The following is a 25,159-nucleotide window of genomic DNA, read 5'->3' as shown; positions in this document are numbered from 1 at the left end:
TCTTCGGCCAAAGCCCCCCATTCATCATAGGCGCACGAGGCTTTTGGCCTTAATCTTAGGTGTTATTATTTTACAGGTGCATTTTCGTCAAAGGAGAATATATCGGAAATTTACATCCACAATATATATATATATATGGTTTTCAATTTTTTCCTTGCAGTCATTTGATTATAACGGAAATTTACATCCACAATATATATATATATATATATATATATATATGGTTTTCAATTTTTTCCTTGCAGTCATTTGATTAGTAATCTAAAAGCACTTAAAGTTTGTCTTATTGATACTCTCTTCAATTTGATTAGGTCGTGTTTATAAATGAAACCCTTTACCGATTAGATAGAGAGAGTGCATAAAAAGAATACTGATGATATTTATAATTGAAAACTGGCAGTAGCATTCGGACATAAAGGAAAATTTTTGTGGCTTTATTTATTTATCTATTTTTATCAAGCGATCGATAAACGAGTCAAACTTGAAAACCTGTCCAAACTGTGGAGGAATACTATTTGAACGACTAGGTTTTGGTGTGTTTGTTTGTAGGTTTTTTTTTTTTTTTTTTTTGTATAGATTTGTTAGATTAGGTGTTAGATTAGGGATCGATGGGGTTCGAACCCACGCCATGGTGCAAGGGCAACACTCCTCTCTATCACTTTGGTAGAGGACCACTTGCAAGTTTGTTTGTAACTTAAAACAATATGTTAAATTCACAACCACAATAACTATAGTGACACTATTAATGTCTATACCTAACAATGGTAAACAACTAACGCAACACAATTTTAGAGGCACGTAGCGCCCGTGATTTAAAAAAAAAAAAAAAAACATCTTATATGCGCATGAGCATGTTTATTTTCGCACATTTATACTTTATAAAGATAATACACTTAAATCTGAATTATTAAACAAATTTCTTATTTAAATGACATATTCAAATTGACAAGAAAACTACTTCGTACTGTAGTCTATTAATATTTTTCTTCACTTGTAAGTGAGATGTCATTAATTTTGAATCTCGTGAATGGTAAGTTTGACCCTTAGTGTAAATATATTGTTGCATAAAAACATTGACAATCAGTAAAAAATTAACTTTCAAATTTAATTGGACGATATCAATATAAGATTTGCATTAACTTTACGACATCATTTTGAATATTGATAACTATTTTTAATAAAGTTACATAATCATTAAAGTTTACTGTATAATAATGACTGAGATTATAGAAGGATAAAGTTTATTACGTACACACTATGAACATGATCGTTACATCATGAACTTCTTGTTACAACATAAATATAAGTTTTTTTTCCTCTTTCATTAAACTTTAAATAAAATAAGAATTCACATAAAAAAACCCACCCCCGTAATTAACTTTTTTTTATAAATATATTATTATTATTATTATTATTATTATTATTATTATTATTATTTTCTCTTTTTTTCCAAATCAAAAAATCAAAAAAGCCCATTGCCACGTGCGTACACATGTGGCAAGAGGCTAATGTTTTTTAATGGTGTTACAATATGATGCTAGCATTATGTATGAATTACAAGAAATGTAGGCTAACTAGTGTGATAATACATAATTGACGTAATTTTAGTTCCAACAAAATTGTTATTATTGTAACAAGGTTGAGTTTTACATTGTGGACGTCATATTATACTATCAAGTTATAATCTTATGTATAAACATAATTACATTACAAAAACAATATTCATTAAATTAATACCGCTTTAATTAAAAGATATCGTATACTAAAAAACTGAAATCTACCAGCATATGAAAATAAGAGTACCAATAAACTAGAACGACTTGGTGAAGAAAATAACATGTTGAAAACTGCGGTAAGTGTACGTTGAAGAGTCATCCTCCATAGAAAGTATGACATGATATATTATTAATTATAAATTCAACATGTTGGGCTGTGCAGATGATTAAAGTTGGGATAATGTTGATGTATTTAGTAGTGGACCATTGGTATTAGACTTTGAACTCTTAACATTATATTCTCTCTATTACTCGCCTGCAGTGGTAAATATTTATGTTGTAAAGTATGTCTACTTTTGGCATCCAAGAGGTCATATAGACGTCCCTCTATAGGTTTGGTACAGGGAAGCATATTCCACACTGGCCCTCTTGTTATATATAAAGATATGAATACATAGTAATATAATGTAAGGGGTGCATCATGAATTTCTTTGCTGAGTTAGATATGAACCGCCTGCATGATTTTTATGTACAAAAATATTATGTATGTACAATTTTGATTATATAAAAAGATTGAGACATATGACAGCAGAATATAACATCAATATATAGTAATTAATAATAAAGGAAATTTAGCCATAGATCAATAAAAAGTTTACTAATTAACCATATATCAATGCATAGGTTTTCTTTTGGACTTAATCAATGGACTATTTACATTATTTTAGTATAAGTCAATAAAGAAAGCCCAAGTTACTCTAAGCCATTATAAAATTATATTTTTGCCCAACAATTCTCCTTTATTCACTCGAAGAAGCCTTGCGCTCAACAGAAGAACTATCGAGCGAAGGAGCCTCGCGTTCAACAGAGGACAATCGCACCAGAGTTTCAATGGCGACCGAATGTTTTCTTCGATTTTAACTGCAACTTTAATCACGATGCTTGGTTGATGCATACGATTCAAAATCTTCTAAGATTTTCAGTTTTCTGCTGTTTTCTGCTTGTTGAGGCTTTTGGCTTAGGTTTATTGTTTTACAATATGAAGTAGAAGTTTAGGGTTGATTTAGAGTTTAGGGTTTTAGAAAGCTTACTAAGGTTTGAAGATGGAATGGGTTTTTGGGGGTGGTTTTTGGTGTAGGGTTTTAGAAATTTTGGGGTGGGGTGGAGCTTATGGCTTAGGGTTTAGCTCGTAGGCTAAGCCATAAGCGATTAAGCATATACGTTGCGTTTTCTTTCAAGAGATAATTTATTTGTTTTTATCCATTATTATATTGTTATTTACTGTTTAGTTATAGGATTTTTTCCTCTATCTTTTGGCATTGTTGATTCCGAGACGGAGGATAATTGGACCTGGTTTCTTCAACATTTGGCAAGTATTTTGATTCCAATGGGTAGAACGATTACTTTTTTCTATGATCGTCAACCATGACTATTAAATGCTGTTTCAACGTTTTTCTTGGCTGGCCTCACTCGTATTGCTATTTCCATTTGAAACAAAATATGTCAATCAAGTTTCCGAAGTCAGGCTATGGTCAGACGCTCCGAACTAATGTACTAAATTTTTTTTCAACATGTGCATATGCTGTGACTGAAGTCGAGTTTAATAACTTTATAGATCAATTGTTGAATATAGGGAATGATATTTAGTACTGACCTTTCTAAAGAGCATTATTCTAATGCTTGTTTTCAAGGGATGCGCTATGGTGAGATGGCTAATAGTTTAGCAGAGTCATTCAACAATCGGATTCTAGAGTTTTAGAATTGCCTGTGTTGCCTTGTTGGCAGGCATTCAAAAGAAATTGATGGTGTTGAATGCTCATCGTAGATTGGAAGCTGAGAAGTGGACTGAAATTCTTTGTCCGGAGATGGAGAAGACTTTGAATGGTGCAATAGAGGTTGGTAGGTGTTGGTCTATTCACCGTTTAAATGCGACAATTTTAGAAGTGATTGAGGATTGGTCTGTGATGGTTGATCTAGAGTCAAAGACTTGTTCTTGTCGTCTTCGGCAGATTGATGGGTTTCCGTGTGAACATGCGTTGATAGCCATGGTATCAATACGAGCATGTGTTTATGATTATATTGAAGATTATTTCAAGGCAGATTTCTATCGAAAGGCATATGAATATCCCGATTTTTCCTGTACCAACAATTGGGAAAGGATTGGACAATGATGGTTTAGTTGATCAAGATCAAGTTGTGCTCCCTCCAATTACTAAGCGGCCTCCCGAAAGACCTGTAACAAAGAGGATCAAAATTTTTTGTGATACGAAGAGAGCCTTGAAGTGCAGTCGATGTGGTTTGGTGAAATTAAGGGCACAATAAGAAGACATGCATGGCAGTTATTAATTGAATTTGAATTTTCAGTTTATATACGTTGAGATACTTGTTTTCTGGTTCAGTTTTTATCATTTGAATTTCCACAATAAAATGTAGTGTGCAGTTTTTGCTTCTACTTTTGTCTTTGGATTCAGACACTTCGCTTCAGTGTTTGTTTCCTAGTTCAATTTTTACCATTTGAATGGAGATACTAGAATGCAGTTTTCATATCTTACTTCTGGTTTCACCTTTGGATTCAAACATTGTAATGCAGTTTTCGTTTTGTACTTCTGTTTTTGCCTTTGGATTCAGACACTGTGTTGAAGTTTCCGTTTTGTGCTTTTGTTTTTGCCTTTGGGTTCAGAGATTGCATTGAAGTGTCTGTTTCCTAATTCAATTTAAAGGCTTTGCTAATTTTTTTGATATATTAGGTCGTATTTTCTGCACACTTTAAAATTTCTCCACAACTGGATTTTCATAAAGAAATTTCTCTTATATAAATGTGGTTTTCAAGTCATTCCTAGCATTTTTGTTGCAAGTTACATTAAAACAAAGTTACACCATATATATATATATATTAATAAAAATTTGAACTTGAGTGTAGAAGGGAGTGCACATTATTCTAACTAATATTCTTATTTGCAATAACAAAGGAGACAACTGCTCATTTTAAAAGTAAAATAAAAAAGTACATGTGCATGCAATATATATCACGAGCAATACTTGGGTATTCAAAGATGAGCAGGAACTCCAACTCAAAATTCTTAGTGTTTTAATCACGGAGCTTTGTGCTTATGATCATTACCGTTAATACTATGAATTATATCGTAAAGATCATCTCTGCAAAAAAATAAATTAAAACTAAAGTCGTTTAGTCAATTTATTGTAGCAAATATATAGACGGTTCATAATGCTTTTACCAATACCGTTTATTTGTTTTTAAATAGTTTGATGACTAAACGACCTTAGTTTTAATTGAATTTTTGCAGAGACGATCTTTATATGGTATTTATAATATGAACGGTTCTAATTATAAACATGAAGTTCTATAAATTGACAACGAACAATTTTGAAAAATTTTGAGTAGAAATTCTTACTCATCTTTGAATAGCGAAGTATTACAATTCCAAAAAGTGGACCAGTTGTGTTTACGTAGCCGTCTAAAATTCTACATATATATAAGCTACTACCAAACCAAGAAACAGAAAAAAGGACAGCCATTTGTTAAGATAACATCAATCCATCTGATCCAAGAAAGCCTTGAGATTCTTGTCCGAAGACCCACCTTCACTCACAGCCTCTCTTGCCAAATCTTTCCATTTCTTAGCATTCCTTCTCATCTCTTCACCAATCTCCCCACTTTCCATGACCAACTCCAAACACCTTTTGAGCTCCTCACCCGTAACAATCCCCTTCTCATTTGGTGTCACCCTCACTCCTGTCTTCCAAGCGTCCTCTATCAACTTGGCATTTGTTCCTTGGTCCGTCCACTGAGGAAACGCCACGACTGGCACCCCCGAAGCCAAGCTTTCCAAGCTTGAATTCCACCCACAATGTGTCACAAAGCAACCCAACGAAGGACTTGACAGAACCTCCACTTGACTACACCACGGCACTATCCTACCTAGCTCTTCCAATTCCTCTCTGCAACTCAACATCTCGTCTTCTTCCTTCGCCTCATTATCTTCTCCCTTCTTATTGACTTTATCTCTAATAACCCACAAGAACGGACGGCCGCAATCCAACAACCCTTTGGCGATTTCCTCCATTTGGGCCTTTTCCAACACACAAATGCTTCCAAAGGACACATAAATCACCGACCCTTCCGGCTTCAAGTTCAGCCACTCCAGGTACGGAGAGTCCTTGGATTTTTGGAGAATATCGCCTCCAAATGACTTGTCCGATGGATCCTTGCCGTCCAAGAAAGTGGTCGGAATCAATGGCCCGACTCCAATCAAATTGTACGTTTCAATTGCTTTTAAGGCTTCTGGTTCTAGTGCATCGAACGTGTTCACTAGAATGATAGGGTGGGTTTCTCTCTCCGGCAGATCCATATGTTCTTGAAGCAACGGGAGGGCGAAATTGTACGGATTTGTATCCACCATGAAGGAGGGAAGGTCTCGGCTTGTAAGAGATAGTGGCAAACCTGGTAACTCTATTGAATATGGAAGGGCATCGTTCGTACCAGAACTACTATTATCCCGGATGATATCTTTGTACCCGTTAAAGTAATAATAGTAGATGTCGAAAACCGTGGCTGGTTGAATCCAAAGCAGCACATTTGGGAGGTGAAGTTCATGCGCCACGTCCGCGGCCCAAGGGAGAAGTATTGTGTAGACTAGGCAAGTGTAAGGGTGACCCTCGTTTGCACTTGAGACTACAAGGTCGGTGATGGCTTGTGCTCCGCGGCGCCGCAACTCCGACAAGTAGTGGTCTATGTTGTCGCCGGGCTTAAACCCGTCGTCGTACCCATCAGAGAAGGGCGCATAAGTCAATCCATCTGGAATTGAGCCATTGCCTATGCGATGATGGGCTGAGAGACTGGTAATGAAGGTGACATGCGCACCTGTAGTGTTGATAAGACGCTTGGCGAATTGGAGGGAAGGGTTGATGTGGCCTTGAGCCGGATATGTGACAAGTAGAAAGCGGTGTTGCACCATGGCAGCGTATGCGATTGCGGAGGTGCGCGGTGGAGCGTGGAGTTGTTGGAAGTAGAAAAAGTAGGTACGTAGTTGACTGGTGGAAAATTTGGTGCTGTGGGCTTATTAGCTTAGTGAAGTTGAAATTCTTGTGGGAGTACGTATTCAAGGTGGGGAATGCGGTGAGAGAATGGCACGGCTTAAATAGGGGTTTTGGGGCAGAATTGTGACGTTTGTGGTGACGAATTGAAGGCGCTGGAGGCAAAGCAAAGGTGAGAAGGACACTTGTGATTTGTGGTCTTCTCGATCCATGCATATAATATTATGGGTAAAGACATCCTCATCACATATTTATATCATCATTTGTATCATCTTTATAATAATGATGAGATCCACATGTTTTGATGAGTCTTACCTTTGGGAGATTGTACAAAATGTGGTAAGTGTAGCATTATTCCTATTTATATCATATTTTGTAAATTATATGAAATAATTGTTGATGACTTGATTATTACTTAAGCGTTGATTAACATGATTATTTTTTATTAATAACATCTCACATAACATACAAATTTAATTTAAAAAATTAGTCTACCTAACATTACTCTTTTAAAATTGTTTTCATTAAACTTCGAAGCACATCACATGGACTAAATCCAATCTAACGTGGTACAATAGACAAATTAATCCATCACCGAAAAACTGATAAATACACATGCGAGTGTTTGATTTGTTAGTTTAACTAATTATTATTTCGATCTGGTTTGGTTGGCCGAATAATATATTAGGCCTCGTTAAGTTAGGCTTCGTAATCGTAAGTAAGGCCATGAATAATTGGGTTCATACTAAAGAGCCTATACGGTTCATCATAGATGTGAGCAACTTGACCTTGAAGTCTTGTCCTCAATACTAGAAAAAAACTCAGGACCAAGACACGATCTGATGGTGGCACGCTCCCGCACCCTAAAACTAAAGTCCTAAAACTAAAGGGACCAAATTTGTTTTTTGTGGTCCTAAGTCAAAAAGAGGCATGTTGAAAAATCTCACATCGATACAATACAATGAAAGAGAAAATTACAATTTAAATATCATAATTTTACTCCAACTAATATTGAGGTTTTTTGTGATAAAAACTTCACACCTATTAAACTGTGCAAGTGCTAATTAACAAGTTTGAGACAATATCGATATTGTTGGAAGTAGATCTTTATCCCGTTTTTCTGATAATTAGACAAGGTGAACACACATATGCCCCATATGTCGTAATTTAGTACGATATGAAGCGTAAAATAATAAGCAACCAAATAGTTTTGGTGAAATGGAATATGAAATACCTCAACCGTGGGACTTATACTCTATTTTATATAATCTATTGTTTTAGATATCTTTCATCTTATAAGTACATTATCCTAAATTCCTAATCCTGCAAAGATTCCTAGTCAGACTAACTTCCCTAATTAAGCTAGATGGTTGTAGTATTGTCTCCAATCAAGCATGCATGATGAGTGCATGAATTCGCTTGCTATTTCTCATTAAGTTCATAGTACATAACATGGACTAGTAGGTTTGACGTGGTCAGAGAGACAAGCGAATTTAGTGACCACAAACTGATTAATACACATACAAATTTTGGACTTCTCTAGTTAAGGGCCTAGGGCCCCGTTTATCATATGCCGAATTTGATTAGTCTAGCTGCATCACACTAAAATTGATTGGTCTAGCTGTATCACACTAACGTCTAGCTGTATCACACTAACTTTCGTTTGACAACGACGATTGATGACGTATTTTATAGGAGAGGTGAGCATGCCAAAAAGTACAAAAAGTGTGGCATGACCGTTGTCACGCTTTTAGTAATAGCTACTCTAGTAACAACACGCTTGCTCTGTGGCCATTGCCCCCTTTTTTTGTACTGCTGTTGATCCTAAAAACTATCAAACTTACATGACGCACATGCTAAGTAACTAAGAATTAACTACATCCTTCTTGTGGTTCATGCAGGTATGCCACCTCACCGTCTAGGCATTATTCTAAAAATCTCCGCCTAACGTCACCTAGGCCCCGCTTAGGTGCTAGGCGGCTAGTCAACACCCTAATTAATGCTTAGGCATTTGAAAATTAAGAAATGGCGCCTAGACCTGCTGAGGTCCCCACCTAGACCGCCTAGGCACCTGCCTAGGTTGTGATTCACTTGGACAGAAAATAGATGATTTTCATTTTGTATTTTATTTTTTTAATAAATTGTAACAGACTTGTTGAATACTTAAATAAATACACATTATGTGCTTGTTCCCCATGTTTTCCTTATGTTCCAATACTTCATAATATATATGTCATTCTATTTTGTAGTTTATGATGGAATTACATATATTTTAAGTATAAACATACACTTATTTACACGAAATATAATAGGTTTACTTAAATTAGCCTAGTCCGCCTAGGCACTAGGCTCCAGCCCACCACCCGACTAGCGCCTAGTGTCTTTTAGAACCTTGCGCTGAGGTGAATCAGGCGAGTGAAATGAGTGTGGTGGTGGTGTCGATATGCTGCTGGCTTCTAGACCTAGGGTTTTGACAAGGTTGCTAATCTTGCGATGAAGCTCAATCAATTATTCGACTTTCGTTGTGCTGAAGAGGTAACCTAAGAACACATCACTTTGTTGAAGCTGATGAGATGATCTCTTGAGACAAAAGAATAGAGAATTCCTTGTTTGTCGAGACTTGAATAGATAACCAACAAGGATAGGAGAGTTGTTTAACTAAACTAAAGGTCTCCTAAGTCAGGCATGTTCTACGCCTCCAATTCTGTTTAACCAAACTGAAGGTGTCACCGGTTGTTGACACACTGATGTTTAACCAAGCTGAATATTTGTCAACGGGGAAGAGTTAATGAGTAATTAGGATTTTTTTTCAGGTTGTGGAGGGTTTCTCATAAAAGGGTTGATTTGTGTGTGAGGGACTATAGCCGAGGAAGGAATGCCTCTAGACCTAGGGCTTTAGAACCTAAACACAAAGTTGCTTACTTCACTGCAAAGTTCAGGATATTCTGCCCCAGGTTCGGCAACTTCAACTATATCCTTGAAAATATAAGTATGTCGAATAGGTATTAGGCTGTAAGGACAAAGATATTCAAAGGAAATGAGATCTTTATGGTGAATGTTGTTCTGCAGTCTGAATGTCAAACTTCCAAATGCACTTGCAAGTAACTATCATAGAACATCTCACTTCGCTAGGGGAGCTAATAAAGTGACCGCTTTCAGCGAAAGTATCAAAGACTCTTCGTTGACTGAGACTTGGAGGTAGCCAACTAAACCATAAGTAGCACTATTTAACCAAATTGATGGTACTCCTAGGCTGACTAGTTCAATGGCTCCAGTGACTTTTACCCGAATTGAATATGTTTCCGATTAGCCAACCCAATGATGTTGCAACGAAGTAAATATGTACTAACGGAGGGATTAGGATAATTGGCATTTTTTTTAGGGTTGTGAGAAGAGTTTCGGACAGAGCGAGGTTCTTTGCGTTCATCGTTTAAGTTGTTTGTTGAGTTTGTGAACACGAAAGATTCCTTGAAACAAGAAACAAGAACAACGTGTACAAAATAATATTTTTGTGTTTATGATTTTGGGGTTACGATCTCTCTCAAATTTGGTCCTCTAATTCTATCTTCGTAGGGTGTAGGTTTGTGGATGAGTTGTTGATCCAAAGGGCCGTCGGGGCTTGATCTAAGGATGAACAGTTGATGAACGGATCTTCAAGGGGCGTTGGGCTTAATCTTGAAGAATGGGTGTATGGATTTCTTCAAGGGCTTTTGGGCTTGATCTTGAAGGTTGATGGATGAGCAGATCTTCAAGGGCTTTTGGGCTTAGTCTTGAAGAACGATCGGATGTGTGGATTTGTTTGTGCTGTTGATCCAAGGGGCCGTTGGGGCTTGATCTTAGGATGAACGATGAACACTTTCTTCAAGGGCCGTCGGGGCTTGATCTTGAAAGAGGATTTAACGAAGAACGAAGAGAGCTTTCTTGATTCTTCGGAATTCTTGGGAATTTGGATGGTTGGAAGCTTTGGAGTTTCAAAGCTTCAAGGATTTGGGGAATTCTCTTCTAATTTTGGAGTAGAGAAATGTATTTGTGAATTCCTTGATGCTTGATACCTTGATGGAGAAGCCTATTTATAGGCTTTGAGAATGAATCACCACCACAAAATATTTTTTTCCTTTCCAAGCACCATTGCCTAATTTTCCCACTTAATGCAATATTGAAATTGAAGTGGTGTAACTTATGGCCTAATTTCCCACTTAATACCATTTTAAACTTGAAGTGGTCTAACTTATGGCCTAATTTCCCACTTAACACCATTTTAAACTTGAAATGTGTATGCTTTGTCATTGCCCAAATGAGAAAAACTTGCTTTGATCCGTAATGGATTGAAGTGTGCTTGCCTTGTCATTGCCCAACATGAGAAGAAAAACTTGTTTTGTCCTTCAAGGGTATTTCTTCCTATTTTGTTGAGTCACACGCCATGTGTACAATTTGTACAACACGTGGCGTATGCCATGTATGCCTTGACACGTCAAAACTTTAATGCATTGGTGAACATTTGTTTTACTGAAATTTCGATGTCTACAAAGTTGAAGGGGAATTTTCACGTTGCAGAGCCTCTCATATTTATAGGACGGCAATACTTTGGCTAACAGGTTCCGAAACAAATTCGAACTGCAGCACGCTCTTGGAGCGTTATCCCATTTTACTTGCTAAATATCCGATGCTTAAGTCCAGATAACATCTCATGAGAAACAATTCTCATTTGGGGTCATGTGCATGATGAGGCCTACTTCCTTCCTAAGATGGGACTCTATCATTAGTTACATGGAAGATATCATATCCTTTGCCCCCACACGTTGCATGCATATCCATATAAGTTACAAATAACAAACCTATTTGATGTGCTTCTCACCGTGCCCATCTTAGTAGTCATTTATCTTCTTTGAATTTGTAGAATTGGAAAGCAATCACACCGCCCATAAACCTCAAATGCAGCTTGTGCTTCAAAAGGGAGTCCATAACTCCTGGAGCTTTATTTCTCCCCGGAGTCCATCGTCAGTGAAACCGTGGTACACTAAGTGGAAAGAGGATTCTCTTCGGATCTTCTTGGGGATCCTAGAGATCCTCACATTTTAACTGTTCATCGTACGATCAGTTTTCGTTAGGTACTATTTGTATTTAATTTTAAATAAAAAAAATTCAAATTATTTCTAATTGCACGATTTACGATGAATGACTAAGATATGAAGATCTCTAAAATTCCCACCATTTGAATCCAGATAGGATCCAAATCCTACTAAATGATAGGATGAGATAAAATTGTAATTGTGTTGGAGAAAGAGACTGTCAGCTTTGCTTTTGTTGCTGTCGAAATAATTTTAACAAAAACTCCAAGATAATTATCATGTATGATAAAACCAACGACAACGAAATTATTAAAATCTCCTTATTTCGGAGCTTTCCGACGGCTCAAAATTTTGTTCATTCAATAGTTTCGATTGCGCGCGGGATAGATTGTGTAATAATGGGTCCAAACAAGTTTACTCTAAAAAACGAAGAATGAAACTGTGAACAGCAAGAGTGCATCGTCAACCAGTTTACCATCGGTCACAAGTGATCATTTGCATGTCATATGATGCAAAAACAAACAAGAATAAAACAAAAAAAACCCCAAATTTTCAACAAAATAGCGACGTAACACTGCATGGTTGCCTCTTATATAAGCCAAACTACAGAAAAAAATCTTGGAATATTCTCGATCCCCAAACATTAATAAAAAAGGTCATCCATGACGATATCTGAAAATTCAGATTGCAACCAAAATTTACAGTACATCTTTTTTAGGGAGGAGGATTTTCTCCCCTTCTAATCTCTCTTCTTTTTTCTCCCCTCCTATTTGAACAGTCACTATCAAATCATGTCAACATCTTATATTGATTTCTTTTTTTAGACAATAAGATAAAGAGCAATGTGTGAGAAAACAAGAGGAAAGAGCATGTGAATAGGAGGAAAGAGAATCATACTCTATCTTTGAGCTTGTCTTTTGCTTGCATATCACGAAAAACATATATACACCTCACAGCAAATGAAATTTTAGCACGTATATATTCATTCTGAATAATACCAAAGAGTTCAAGAGGCTACATGAGGGATTTAACTAAGTTGAGCAGCGAAGCACTCAAAATTAGCTAAAGGGGATGAAAGAAGGGGAAAATGGTTAGGATTATGATAAGTAAATAGTGCGGTTCATTTCTAATGTCATAAAAAATAAATACAAAAATAGTTATGACTATAATAGGTAAATAGTTCATTGATCATTTTCTCGCGTAAATGACTGATCCTGAAATACGTTAATAATCAAATCTGACTGAAGAGGTAGATTTTGTGATTCTTCATCAGTCCTAGCAAGGTTAATGCGCCTAGAGGAAAATAATTTTTTATTTTGAATGAATATTTTTATTCTCGAGCAATCTATCTTTTATGTGCTAAGGAAACTCACTCAAAGTGGGACTCTTCATGTACTATCTATCACTTTATTGTTTAACATTAATTCTGGTGCCAATATTATAAAATATTATTTTAAAATATGAGATGATAAATAATCTAAAAAAATCACTTTTGAGAAAATCTGTTTAGCATTTTAACTTATTAAACAATTAAGATTACTGTTGTGTTTCTTTGAGCTCATTTCGGAACAAAAGTAAACCTTAATGGTGAGGTTGACTACTGTCAGTTAAGTGACTAGAGTAGAGTTCCTGCGGTATTTTCTCTCTTAATTTTCCTCCTTCTTTTCTTTTTTCAACAAGGGCTTTGGTTTCTTCTGTGAGATAGAGGTTGATGATAGATAGATGTCTCTTACATTTCTTTTGAGAGTATTTGATGCCAATAATTATCCACTGAGGTTCTTTTTTGGATAAAATGTATGGGACCCCAATTTATCCGATTTGATAAAAGATTGACTGAAATTAACATTTAGTATCTGATGAAGGATAAATATTTCAGTGTGTCGAAAACACGGTAATGTATGTGGATGCAAATTTCTTCCTTCTTGTTTTTGGACGAAAATGCACCTGCAAAAACAATTAACACCTTAGGTCAAGGCCAAGAGCCTCACGCGCCCACGATGAATTTTTTTTGGGTTTCGGGGGGGGGGGGGGTGATAGGAGCATATTCATGCGACTTAAATGGCTTGTTCTCGTGCATTTACGTTATGTTTCTCTCGTTATTTTAGTCCTTTATGCTTCTTTTGTGTGTTTTCAGGTTCTAAGGGCCTAGGGAGCAAGAAAGTGCATTTTGAGGCCATTTGGAGCATTTTTGGGCATGGATTGGATAGCTTATCCATGGAGCCAAGACGATGGACGAATTTGAAGGCCTTGTATTCACTTTGGACATAAAACAAAGGGGCCTAGCCCATTCTCTCTTATTCTCTCCCTTATAGCCATGCAAAGAACCATCCATTCCATCAAAAACAATTCATCAAACACATGCATTCCCTTCACTTTCACCCACAAGCAAATTTAATCATTCATTTCCCAACATCATTGCCGTGCACATTCCCTAACATTTCTAGCCATTTCACTTCATCATTACACCACCATTCATTCATTAATCCACATGCACATTCAATCATTCACTCAAGCACCCTTGTGCCTTGTTTCCCCCTTTGTTCCCACCAATCACATGCATCATCATCATTCAACCAAGCCTAACCCGTGCATTCCCCCTAATTCCAGCACCAAAACATGCACTCACATGCATTTTCACCACCATTCACACACACATGCATCCTGAAATTCTTGCCGTGCATTTCATACCCTTTCTAGCCATTTCATTTCATCATTACACCACCATTCACACCCCTTTAATCCACATGCAGCCACATATTCATTCACTTAATCATTAAGCCACACATTCACACACACACACCCAAAACACATCCATGCCGTGGCCTACTCACAATTCCAGCATCTTCACATGTCTTTCTAGCTTTCCCTTTCATTTCCACCACTCATTCTTCATCATTGCAGCCACCTACATGCATTATTCATTAACCTTTTATCATGTAGCCAGAAAATAAGCAAGAAAACATCAATGCCGTGCCTTCACACACCATTTCAGCACATTCCAACACCTTCACATGCAATTCCAGCTTTCACATGTTTTCCTAACTGATTTTCCATCATTAATTAGCCACTTGCATCTTAAACAAACAGCCATATGTTCCCTCCACTACTCCTATAAATACCCTTGCATTCATTCATTCAAGATCATCTCATTTCATACACAACACACCACAAACACTTCCATTCCTTCTCTTTGCCGTGAGTTCCCTTGTAATCCAAACACCATTTTTCCATTTCCCTATTAATCCAAACACCACTCCCCAAACCATTCACACCATCAAACTATCCTTAGACCTTGTGCTACAACAACGAGGAAGAGAAGAGTGCCTAAACGTTCATACAATTCAAGTTTGAGTTGTTGGAATGTTTAGGTGTTTCTTTGATTTCAATGTTTAAATTCAATTCTCTTTGTTTGTACGTATGAGGAATGGAAGAGAAGAGTGCCTAAACGTTCATACAATTCAAGTTTGAGTTGTTGGAATGTTTAGGTATTTCTTTGATTTCAAAGTTATAATAAACTAAACCCCCTTTAGCTAGGGGGTGATTCGAAATATATGTTTATGCTTGCATTTTGATTTGATTAATTCTAATTGCGTTTCATAAGTTGTGGTTCAATTTGTTTAACCGTTTGATTGATAACTTATTTATGAATGTTTATTAAGAATGCGCGCTTAATTTTCATGCATCAATATGACGCTAGAATATAAGTGAGTTTCACCTAATAGTTACGAACTTATATTCACAAGTAGTGGAGGTTGCTTATAAACAATCGCGTTAAATAAATTCTTGGCATAAGTTTCATGCGTATTCCATAGTAACGAATGCCTCGTCAACACTTAAAGTTTTCATGATGCTTAATGATCTTTGATTGTATCTTTATTGTGCTTTTCACGTAAAGGACTTTTGGAGAATGTTGTGAATTGCGTTGCGCTAACCCATCCAATTCATTAACTTAAGGAAAACTTGACGGTTAATTTAAGCGGACCTAATTGACCCGGGGCGTTGAGAATTAATGATTTGTTGAAATGCAATTGGAAATCGTTTTATTATGCAAGTATAACATATGTGGAGATGAACCCCGTAGCTAACTTTCCATCCATTTGTTCTTTCTTTTCTTGTTTCTGTTTTCATGTTTAATTTAACTTGTTATTCAATTATGTTAAACATGTGAAACTAATTTCTTTTTAGTTAGAGGCGAATTTGAAGCCATGGACATATGTTGGTTATGATTTGATTTACTCCAGTTATGAATTCATGAACTTTAGATGTGGGTTACTTTTCTGTTTTGATTAAGAACTTGTTTATGTATGTGGGTTGAGGGTCGACACTTAATTTGCATGCCTAAGACTTGATGCTAGGATATAAGGGAATTTCACCTAATCGTTATGAACTTATATTCATGAGTAGTAAAAATCGCTAGTCACGATTGTGTTTAGTAAACCCTAGGCTGGATTAACATGCGTATTCCATAGTTATGAATGCCTAGTCAATGTTTATGATTTCCGTTGAACTTAATGATCTTTGTTGAATGTCTCTATCATGCGTATTCCATGTGAGAGACTTTGATTAGGAATAATTTGGTTGTAATGCGTATCCCATTCAATCCAATGAATCTAGGGAAATCTGAAGGTTAATTTAAGCGGACCTAATTAACTTGGAGCATTGTCATTCATCGTTTGTTGAAGTCATAACTGGGAGTCAAATTATATGCTTATGTTCATGTGTGGATAAGGAACCCTCTAACTAGTTTTTTTTTCTTCATTCTATTCCATCAATTTCGTTTGTACAATCTGTTTTGTTTCCAAGTTTCTATTTTAGTTTAATTTCGTCCAAAACCAATCCCCCATTTATTTTAAAGTGTTAGATTAGTTAGAAATACATTTATTTTGTGTTTTTACGTTTTTTGAGTCAAATCCAAGTGATTAACAATCCCTCCTAATCCCCGGTCCAGAACGATCCCTACTTATACATATACTACAATTTGACGAAAAGAGGGTTTAATTTGTGTGCGTATAAATCTCGCATCAGGGGGGTGGGGGGTGGGAGGGGTACGTGACTGTAGCACTTGAGCGTATTTATTTACACCGAGCCTGTCGTACGGACCACTTTAGATGGTTCCAACTCGTGTGCAGGTTTAGAGCCGTACAAGTCACGTTAGGTGACTCTGGCTGGCGTATCATTTTACATTGATTTATTTCACCTGGCTTACTTATTTCATTGCTGAGATACTTGACATGGCATATACTTGGTTTTCACTACTCTCGAGCATGATTTCTATATACGTATGTATTATTATTTTCTAGGAAATTATACGGGTTTTACGGTGAGGGGTTATAATGTTTTCAAAAATGTTTATATTAAAAACTTTATTTTCAAGCCCACTCACCCTTGTTTTTGCGCCTCTCCAGGTTTTAGCTATTGGAAGTTCGTGTCCACGAGGATTTGTGGCGAATCTCAGTATAGGTGGCTACCTTTGAGGGTATGATCTTTACCCATACTACTGTACTTTACTTATGCTCTGACGTTGTGTGTGAAATGGGCTCGTTCTCGCTCGCAGTGCACTCTGGTTCTTAGGCACTTTTAGGGCTAAATTTATTCACATTTTCCACATCACTATACTTTATGGCTTCGTCACCTTCCAGGTGTTGGCCAACACAGCTCGATTCGGAGTCCTAGTAGACATTCTGGGTCGGGGGGGGGGGTGTCAGTTTGGTATCAGAGCATAAGTTGGCAGTATTACGTTCATCACATGCGTGATGAAAGCATTCTCGGTTTTTGAGTTTAATGTTTGGATCTTGCCACCTTGTCGAATACGAAAAATGTGTTAGCTTTTGCTAAGTTTTGGGTAGTTTTGTCGACTTGTCAACGTTTAAGAAGAGCACTTTGATGAATACCCTTAGATTTAAAGTGAAGAAATTCCTTGCCAAGGAAAGATGTAGATTTGAGGCAAGTTGATGGCCTTAAGTAGGGCTAATGTATCGGTAACTATGTATCATCGAAGACTTTATCAACCAACTCCATCCTTATCCTCCAACCATCAGTATTAAACCCTTTCGAGATTGGAAATCTGAAATAGTTTTGATTCATAGGCATTATCCGTTAGAATACCACCTATTAGAATTCCTGCGAAGTCTACTTTTGTTAAGACTCTAGAAATGTCTCATGTGACGATGGTGCTAAAGTGGTAGCACTCGACGGAAGAACATCTTGGAAAAATCACTTCTAGCAGATGGTTTGGTGCGCTCTGGGATAGTAAGGTATCGTGATTGAGGCATGAATCGAGTGATCTAGGCATACTCGCACATGAGAAGTAAAATGATATTTTGGCATCCTCGAGAACTTCTCACTAGCTTATTGAGACAACAATGGGTGATTGGCATTACAAGCTGTAGACTGTAATATAGATGGCTTAGTTGTTGAGTTCACTAAGCAAATGGGCAAGACGGCTCATCTACGGCAACACTTATTAGTTACCTATGGTTCAGACTCATTCTCGAAGTTCATAACACGACGAATGTTTGGTGAGGTCCATTTTCATTTTGGGTTTTGATTTTTCTCGTACAAATATTTTCTCACTAAGTTATTATATTTATGTGGGTATTTCTGCCATTACAAATTCTGGGTGAGTTATTTGCACTCTTGGTGTTCAACCTTACGGGTTATACGAGTATTATACTACTATGTTATTGAGGAAGGAAGAAGGTATGAGCTTGGAGGCATGAAAGAGGAATAATTGCAATCTGATCGTGACGGAGTGGCATTCTCTTTGATGCAGCCACTCTAACTTGATTTCTTTCGTATGTTTATATAAATATGTTCCTTCCTGTTTTCGAGTATCAACAAGTTATTTTAAATTTCGGAGACAAAATTTTCTTAAGGGGGTAGATTGTAACAACCCGTCCCCAATTATTACGATTTTTATAATTTTTAAAGATGAATTTACGAAAATGCCCTTCGAGGCAAAATGTTGACTTTTGTTGACTGTCGTGTCGTGTCACGTAAGATTCATTTTCTTACAGTATCCTCATAGGACTCGTCGCTACGGACGCATGGGTGCAAATAGAACATAATTTGGAGTTATCATGAAGGAGTTATTAACGTTTAAAGTTGAGAGCATTTTAGGAAATTGGTTAATATCTAGAAAATTCCAGATTTTTGGAGCAAAATCTGGGATGCCACGTTTGTAGCCCAGATTAAAAGGAGCAAAGGGTGGTCAATGCAGATGAAGTATAAAGGAAAGAAAGGAGGGAGAGGTGAGACAAATCAGAAGAGGAGTGATGTGAGGAGAACCAATAGGAAGCAGAAGAAAGAAGGGGAAATGAGAGAAACGAGAAGCACGGAATCACCCTTGACCCGTGGACCCGAGAACCCGGTTATGACCCGTAGGTTTCTCAAGTGAAATTCATCATTTTTCCTATGGATTAGGCCAATCTACCACTCCCAATCCTCATATTGACACTTTCTCTACCATTTCTACATCAAATTTGAGAAGATTGGGTTTGGAATTGAGAGGTTTTGCACCGGTGGGTGCGACGGCTTCAGGGTGGTGATCCACTAAATCCAAAGTTACCTCAGTCAACCACCACCATTAATAGACTTCCCATGAGGTCCAAAACAAAGCCCAATCAGTTGTAGGGGCGGCGGAGCATCGGAGATGGCGAATCAAGAAGCACATTTTAAAGGGTTTCCGATGGGTTTTAGTGGAATTAGGGCTTTTCCCGGCCAAATTGGCCTTAGCCATAGGTATGAAAGTTGCTCCACTCACTGAGATCTTCATTTCTGTGAAGTTTGAGAATTTTTAGAAATAGTTGAATTTTCCGGCGAGACCGGGCAGCCGACCGCCACCGGCGGTGGCGCGTGTGGCAGTGCATGGCCAACGGGCTGCCAATTCTATTTTACACTAAATTGATATCCTAATCTCAGATTTGATATCCATATGATGTGATTTAAGTATTGTGAATCTAGTTTCATTAAGGTGCGTTACTTGAAAATTATATGAATCGACGATCCAACCGTTGGATCGTCACCAAATTTTGATACGTTATAACACATAATATTTGAGGATATTAGAAACTTACAGATCATGAATCCGACGTACGGATCTTTCCAATTAGGACATGTAAGTTATATGTTCTATTGATAAGAATTCTAAGACATGATTTGATAATTGTTCTAGGCGGCAATTGTTCGTGACGCCTTGATATTTGTGCTAGGGAGTTGTAGCACGGACTCCAGGTGAGTAGGCATTTCGATTTTCTATATATACGTATATATGTTTCCCATTTTTCCCAGAAAGGGTTTTAAGTGGAATTTCGTTTAAGATGCCATGTCATGGTTGCTTTACATTTTAGCCTATGCATTAGTATAGCTTTGCATAATGTTGCATGATGTTGCAGAGCCCAGGTAAGCTACAGGTGAGTATATTATGATGTATATGGTTATGTTTGGATGCATTTAGCACTCATTATCCTGCACCCCGATGTTAGTGCTCCGCCCGAGGTCAGGGCCAGCCTTCACGTGATCGTTCATCTCCTGCACTGTACACTCATCTTGGATCCAAGGCAAGTGCCAACCTGTCGTACAGACCACATTAGGTGGTTCCGACTCGTAGGTGACTTGCGATACTTCGCACAACCTTCACGTGATCGTAGCACTTGTGTGTATTTATTTACACCCAGCCTGTCGTGCAGACCACATTAGGTGGTTCTGACTTGTGTGCAGGTTTAGAGTCGTACAGGTCACGTTAGGTGACTCCGGTTGGCATATCATTTTACATTGATTTATTTCACATGGCTTACTTATTTCATTGCTAAGATACTTGACATGGCATATACTTGGTTTTCACTACTCTCGAGCATGATTTCTATATACGTATGTATTATTATTTTCTGGAAAATTATACGGGTTTTACGGCGAGGGGTTATAATGTTTTCAAAAATGTTTTTATTAAAAACTTTATTTTCAGGCCCACTCACCCTTATTTTTGCACCCCTCCAGGTTTTAGCTGTTGGAAGTTCGTATCGATGAGGATTTGTGGCAAATCTCAGTATAGGTGGCTACCTGTGAGGGTATGAACCTTACCCACATTACTGTTGTCACATCCAGACCTAGGGTCCACCACATCCCGAGCTCAACTCAACCGTAGCACGATATTGTCCGCTTTGGGCCCCTACCACACCCTCATGGTTTTGTTTCTAGGTCACTCATCATGAGAGTGCTCTCGCGCGCTACTTGCTTAACTTCGGAGTTCCCATGGAACTCGAAGCCAGTAAGCTCCCAAAAGGCCTCGTGCTAGGTAGGGATGGGAATATACATATAAGGCATAAAGGATCCACTCCCCTGGGCGATGTGGGATGTTACAACTATACTTTACTTATACTCTGACGTTGCGTGTAAAACGGGCTCGTTCCCGCTCGCAGTGCACTCTGGTCCTTAGGCACTTTTGGGGCAACATTTATTCACATTTTCCGCATCACTATACTTTATGTCTTTGTCACCTTCCAGGTGTCGGCCATTATAGCTCGATTCGGAGTCCTAGTGGACATTTCGAGTTGAGGTGTGTCAGTTGATACATTAATAGCATATGCAATGCAATGTACATTTTGAATTATTGTTCTAGTAGGTTTATTTGTTACTTACGCTGTACTGTGAGTTGGGTTACAATCTCTTTCATGTCGAACTTGTTTAGGGTGTCTCTTTTTCCTTTCCAGAAAATTTGATTGAGCAAAGTCAAAATTTATAAATATTAGTACTAAATCATATTGGAACCAAAGTCCTCTATTTAATCAAAGGTATAATGAACTTAGTCTTTATTGGAATTTCGCATGTAGTCTCCAATAACCTCATTCTCTTTTGGAGTAAGCATATTGCAAACTAGACTCTTTCCCCATTTTAGCTTTGACAACTGAACTTTCATTTTAGGCTTCTTATTAGCATGCTCCAGTAGCTCAAGTTTATCACTATCATCCTTGGCAGCTTCCTTGGAAGTTTCAACATTTATCTCTTGATTGTAACTGGGTAAATCATCATCTTGCTTCTTTCTTTTCTTATATGTAGTGTCGTACTTGTAGCAAGATAGCTTTCTCTTCTTTCTAACTCTTTTTTGCATAACATCAACTTCGGGACTTTCTGGAGTTGTGCTTGCATTCTCCTGAACATTTGCTTCATTTTGCCGAGTTGAAACATCCATAGGATTGGCAAACTCTGTTGCAATGTCCATTCTAGTGGCAGGATGATCCTCTTGGTATTTTTCGAGCATTTGGTTGTTAGTGTTGTCTTTTGATGTCCATAATTGCTCTTCAATTATCTTGGCTTCCAACTCTTTTATTCTCTTCTTTAACTTCTCATTTTCTTGTTTGAACATACCATTCTCAACTTGTAACGCCACATTTATATCTTCCAATTCTTCAATTTTCTTGTTAATCATTTCCACGTGTTCTTCCATTATTTTTGTCCTCCGATATGTTTGTTGAACATCTTCTTGTTGTTCCTGTTAACATTCATCATAAAATTCAAATGTTAATAATTGAAAACTACAATGCATTTAAAACTTAACATAAAAATTAAGAAACTTCATTGCAGTTACTGTTTACTTACATTTTCATCCTTGCTACCTTCATCTTCATCACCCTTCTCATTCTCGTCACTCTGATCCTCTTCACCATCTTTACACTAGCAAAATTTTCATCCCTAACATCATCATGATTTCCATAATCATAATCTTCCACATCATCACATCCATCAATCTCACTTTGTGCTTTGAAAAATGGCTGCACCATGAAAGTTATTGTGTTATAATATGTATGATCAAAAGTAAAACATGCGTATAATGCTATGAGTATGTTTATACCTCAATATTTTGAACATTCCCCGATTGGTTGAATTTGGTGTGTAGCCCTTGAAGGACCCATTTTATCATTATTGGTGTGGAGTTCTCCTTCCCAATCATTGGTTGTATAAGAGTGGTTCTCTCACACAATAAAAACTGCATAAAAAATAATGAAATACATGTTAGGTTAGAAGCTAATTTTTATACTATTAAAACATCAAAAATAAATAAATAAAATAAAAAATTGTTGGACTCACTGGAAGTATAATGATGCAACCATCGATTGATCCCATTAGTTTATTTTCAGTTTCTTTCGCCTTAGCGTGTTCAACCAATGAAGTGTGATGTAGTTGCAAACAAATTAAGCCCATGAATATTTAGATAACTCCTCTAACTTCTTGCAATACTCCATAATTTTCAAGTTTAGCGTGCTGGCAGAGTTGCGGAAAAGCATCATGAGGCATAACTCAAGAAGGATTAACACTACCACATCCTTGTCGTACTCAACAACTTCATACTCTTCTTCACTCATTTCTTTTCCTTTTCCTTTTGCGTGATTTGAATTCTGTTGAGGTGGATTTTTAGCCTATGCAATTGCTTTTCGAAGTGCATTATCAAGTCTCACTTTCGATATTTTCCATTTGCCAAAATACCTTTGTCAAAAAGTTGAGTTGTACCTTGGCCCCATCATTTTAGGTATCTTTCCTTCATTTGGTAACCCCAAAACCTTCGTCACTGATTTGGAGGTTATTTTGATACTTTGTTTCCCAAAGTTGAATGACTTGGTTTGATGGTTGAAAACTTTCACTATCTCGTTCAAGTAGAGGTCCGACTTGACTATGTCATCCTTGCTCATATGTCCCTCATAGAATGGCTTTATTAAGGGCCAAAATGGAGTTTTCTTTAGCAAGTCAATTTGCTTACTATTGAGGATGCCTTTCACCTCTTGAACAATCGTGTTGAAGGCAGTCATGTTGCACCTAAATTGTGCATGGTTCGGATGCTTAGCTTTTTGATCATATGCCTTTCTGTTTTCTTGCCCTTTTGCTTTTGTTTTTAAAGTACTGCCTTTAACTTGTTTAGGTATCCCTTTAACTTTTTTTGGGGACATGTTTCAACGGTAAAACAAACAAAAAAATATAAAGTTTCTGTTAGCGATATTAATACTATATGTCTGAATCCATTAACGTAAAAGCACAGAACATGAAATAGACACTGCAATAAAGTGCCTGAATTCACAAAACAAAAAACAGACACTACGTTGCAGTGTCTGAATCTTCAAACCTATTTGAATCTCAATGCACAATCATAGAGCAGGAAACAAACACTACAACGAAGTGTCTGAATCCACATAACAAGTAATAAACACTACGTTGTAGTGTCTGAATTAACAAACTTATTTGAATCTCAATGCACAATCACAAAACAGAAAACAGACACTGCAATGAAGTGTTTGAATCCACAAAACAAGAAATAGACACTATTACAGTGTCTGAATCCACAAACCTATTTGAATCTAAATGCACAATCACAGAACAGGAAATAGACACTGCAACAAAGTGTCTGAATCCACAAAACAAGAAGTAGACACTGCATTGTACCCAACTATTAATTTGTGTAAAGATTGACATTGTTATTTTATGACTCTATTCACATCTCATGTATGTAGGGCTGGAAAAAAAAATTCTGAATTACCCAAACCCGATCAAGAAATCCATAATTCAAAACCGAAAAACTCCAAAATAAAAAATCCCGAAAAGTTTGGTAACCCATACCGAAAAAATCCCAATGATTCGGTACAGGAATTGGGACTTGGTTGGCAAATGTTCAGTAATCCCGAATCGATTTATATACATATTATACATTTATTTATCACATATTATATATATTAGAACAAATTGTAACCATTGGATTCGGTTAAGATTGTTGGGTAAAAGACCTCACTCTCTTTAATCTCTCAAGGAAAATTCTATTTAAACCCATGTAACCTCTTTTTACACCCAACTTAAATTTTAAATGTTAATTGTCTATTTTACCCTATTGCATAATTACTATTAAGTACAAAATGAAATTAATAATATAACTCAAATTTATCAATAAACCCAAACTAATTAAACCCTACGATCACTCTTTGTTTATCCTACTTTCATTCTGACTAAAACCCTAATAGCTTTCATAGAGAAAAATAAGTTTTTTTATTGATGGATGGTGATTTTGAAGTTTTGAATTCTCCAACCAAGGTATGACTCAATTTATGAAATTTTTGTTCGTTTGATTTCAATTTTTTAAAGTTTAGAAGTTATTTTACTGTAATTTTTTGCGTCTACCTCCTTGTACCTAAGTTCAAATCTCTTCCCCGTAGATTATAGTAGTTTTAAATATATGGTTTGCTTCTGGCTCTGGTTTTGGTCACAGGCTCACAGTTGTTGTTATTGGAATCGGTTTTGTTGAAAAAAATTATTATTACAGGTTTAAGAAAGCAGAACTGGAGATAT

General features: G+C 36.9%; 3 pseudogenes across 1 annotated transcript; 1 reads left to right on the top strand and 2 right to left on the bottom strand.

Moving 5' to 3' along the window:
• Positions 1-2,716: 2,716 nt before the first annotated feature.
• On the top strand, positions 2,717-4,167 carry LOC148692238 (uncharacterized; annotated as a pseudogene).
• Positions 4,168-5,098: 931 nt separating this feature from the next.
• Positions 5,099-7,181, bottom strand: LOC137744892 (phloretin 4'-O-glucosyltransferase pseudogene; annotated as a pseudogene). The gene has a single exon (XR_015954273.1). The product of XR_015954273.1 is annotated as a phloretin 4'-O-glucosyltransferase pseudogene (transcript).
• Positions 7,182-22,679: 15,498 nt separating this feature from the next.
• Positions 22,680-23,775, bottom strand: LOC148692237 (uncharacterized; annotated as a pseudogene).
• Positions 23,776-25,159: the final 1,384 nt, after the last annotated feature.

Source organism: Pyrus communis, chromosome 12 (genome assembly GCF_041283825.1).
Source record: "Pyrus communis isolate YQ-2024b chromosome 12, ASM4128382v1, whole genome shotgun sequence".
Taxonomy (NCBI): Eukaryota; Viridiplantae; Streptophyta; class Magnoliopsida; order Rosales; family Rosaceae; genus Pyrus; species Pyrus communis.
This window is presented reverse-complemented; position numbering and strand designations above follow the sequence as displayed.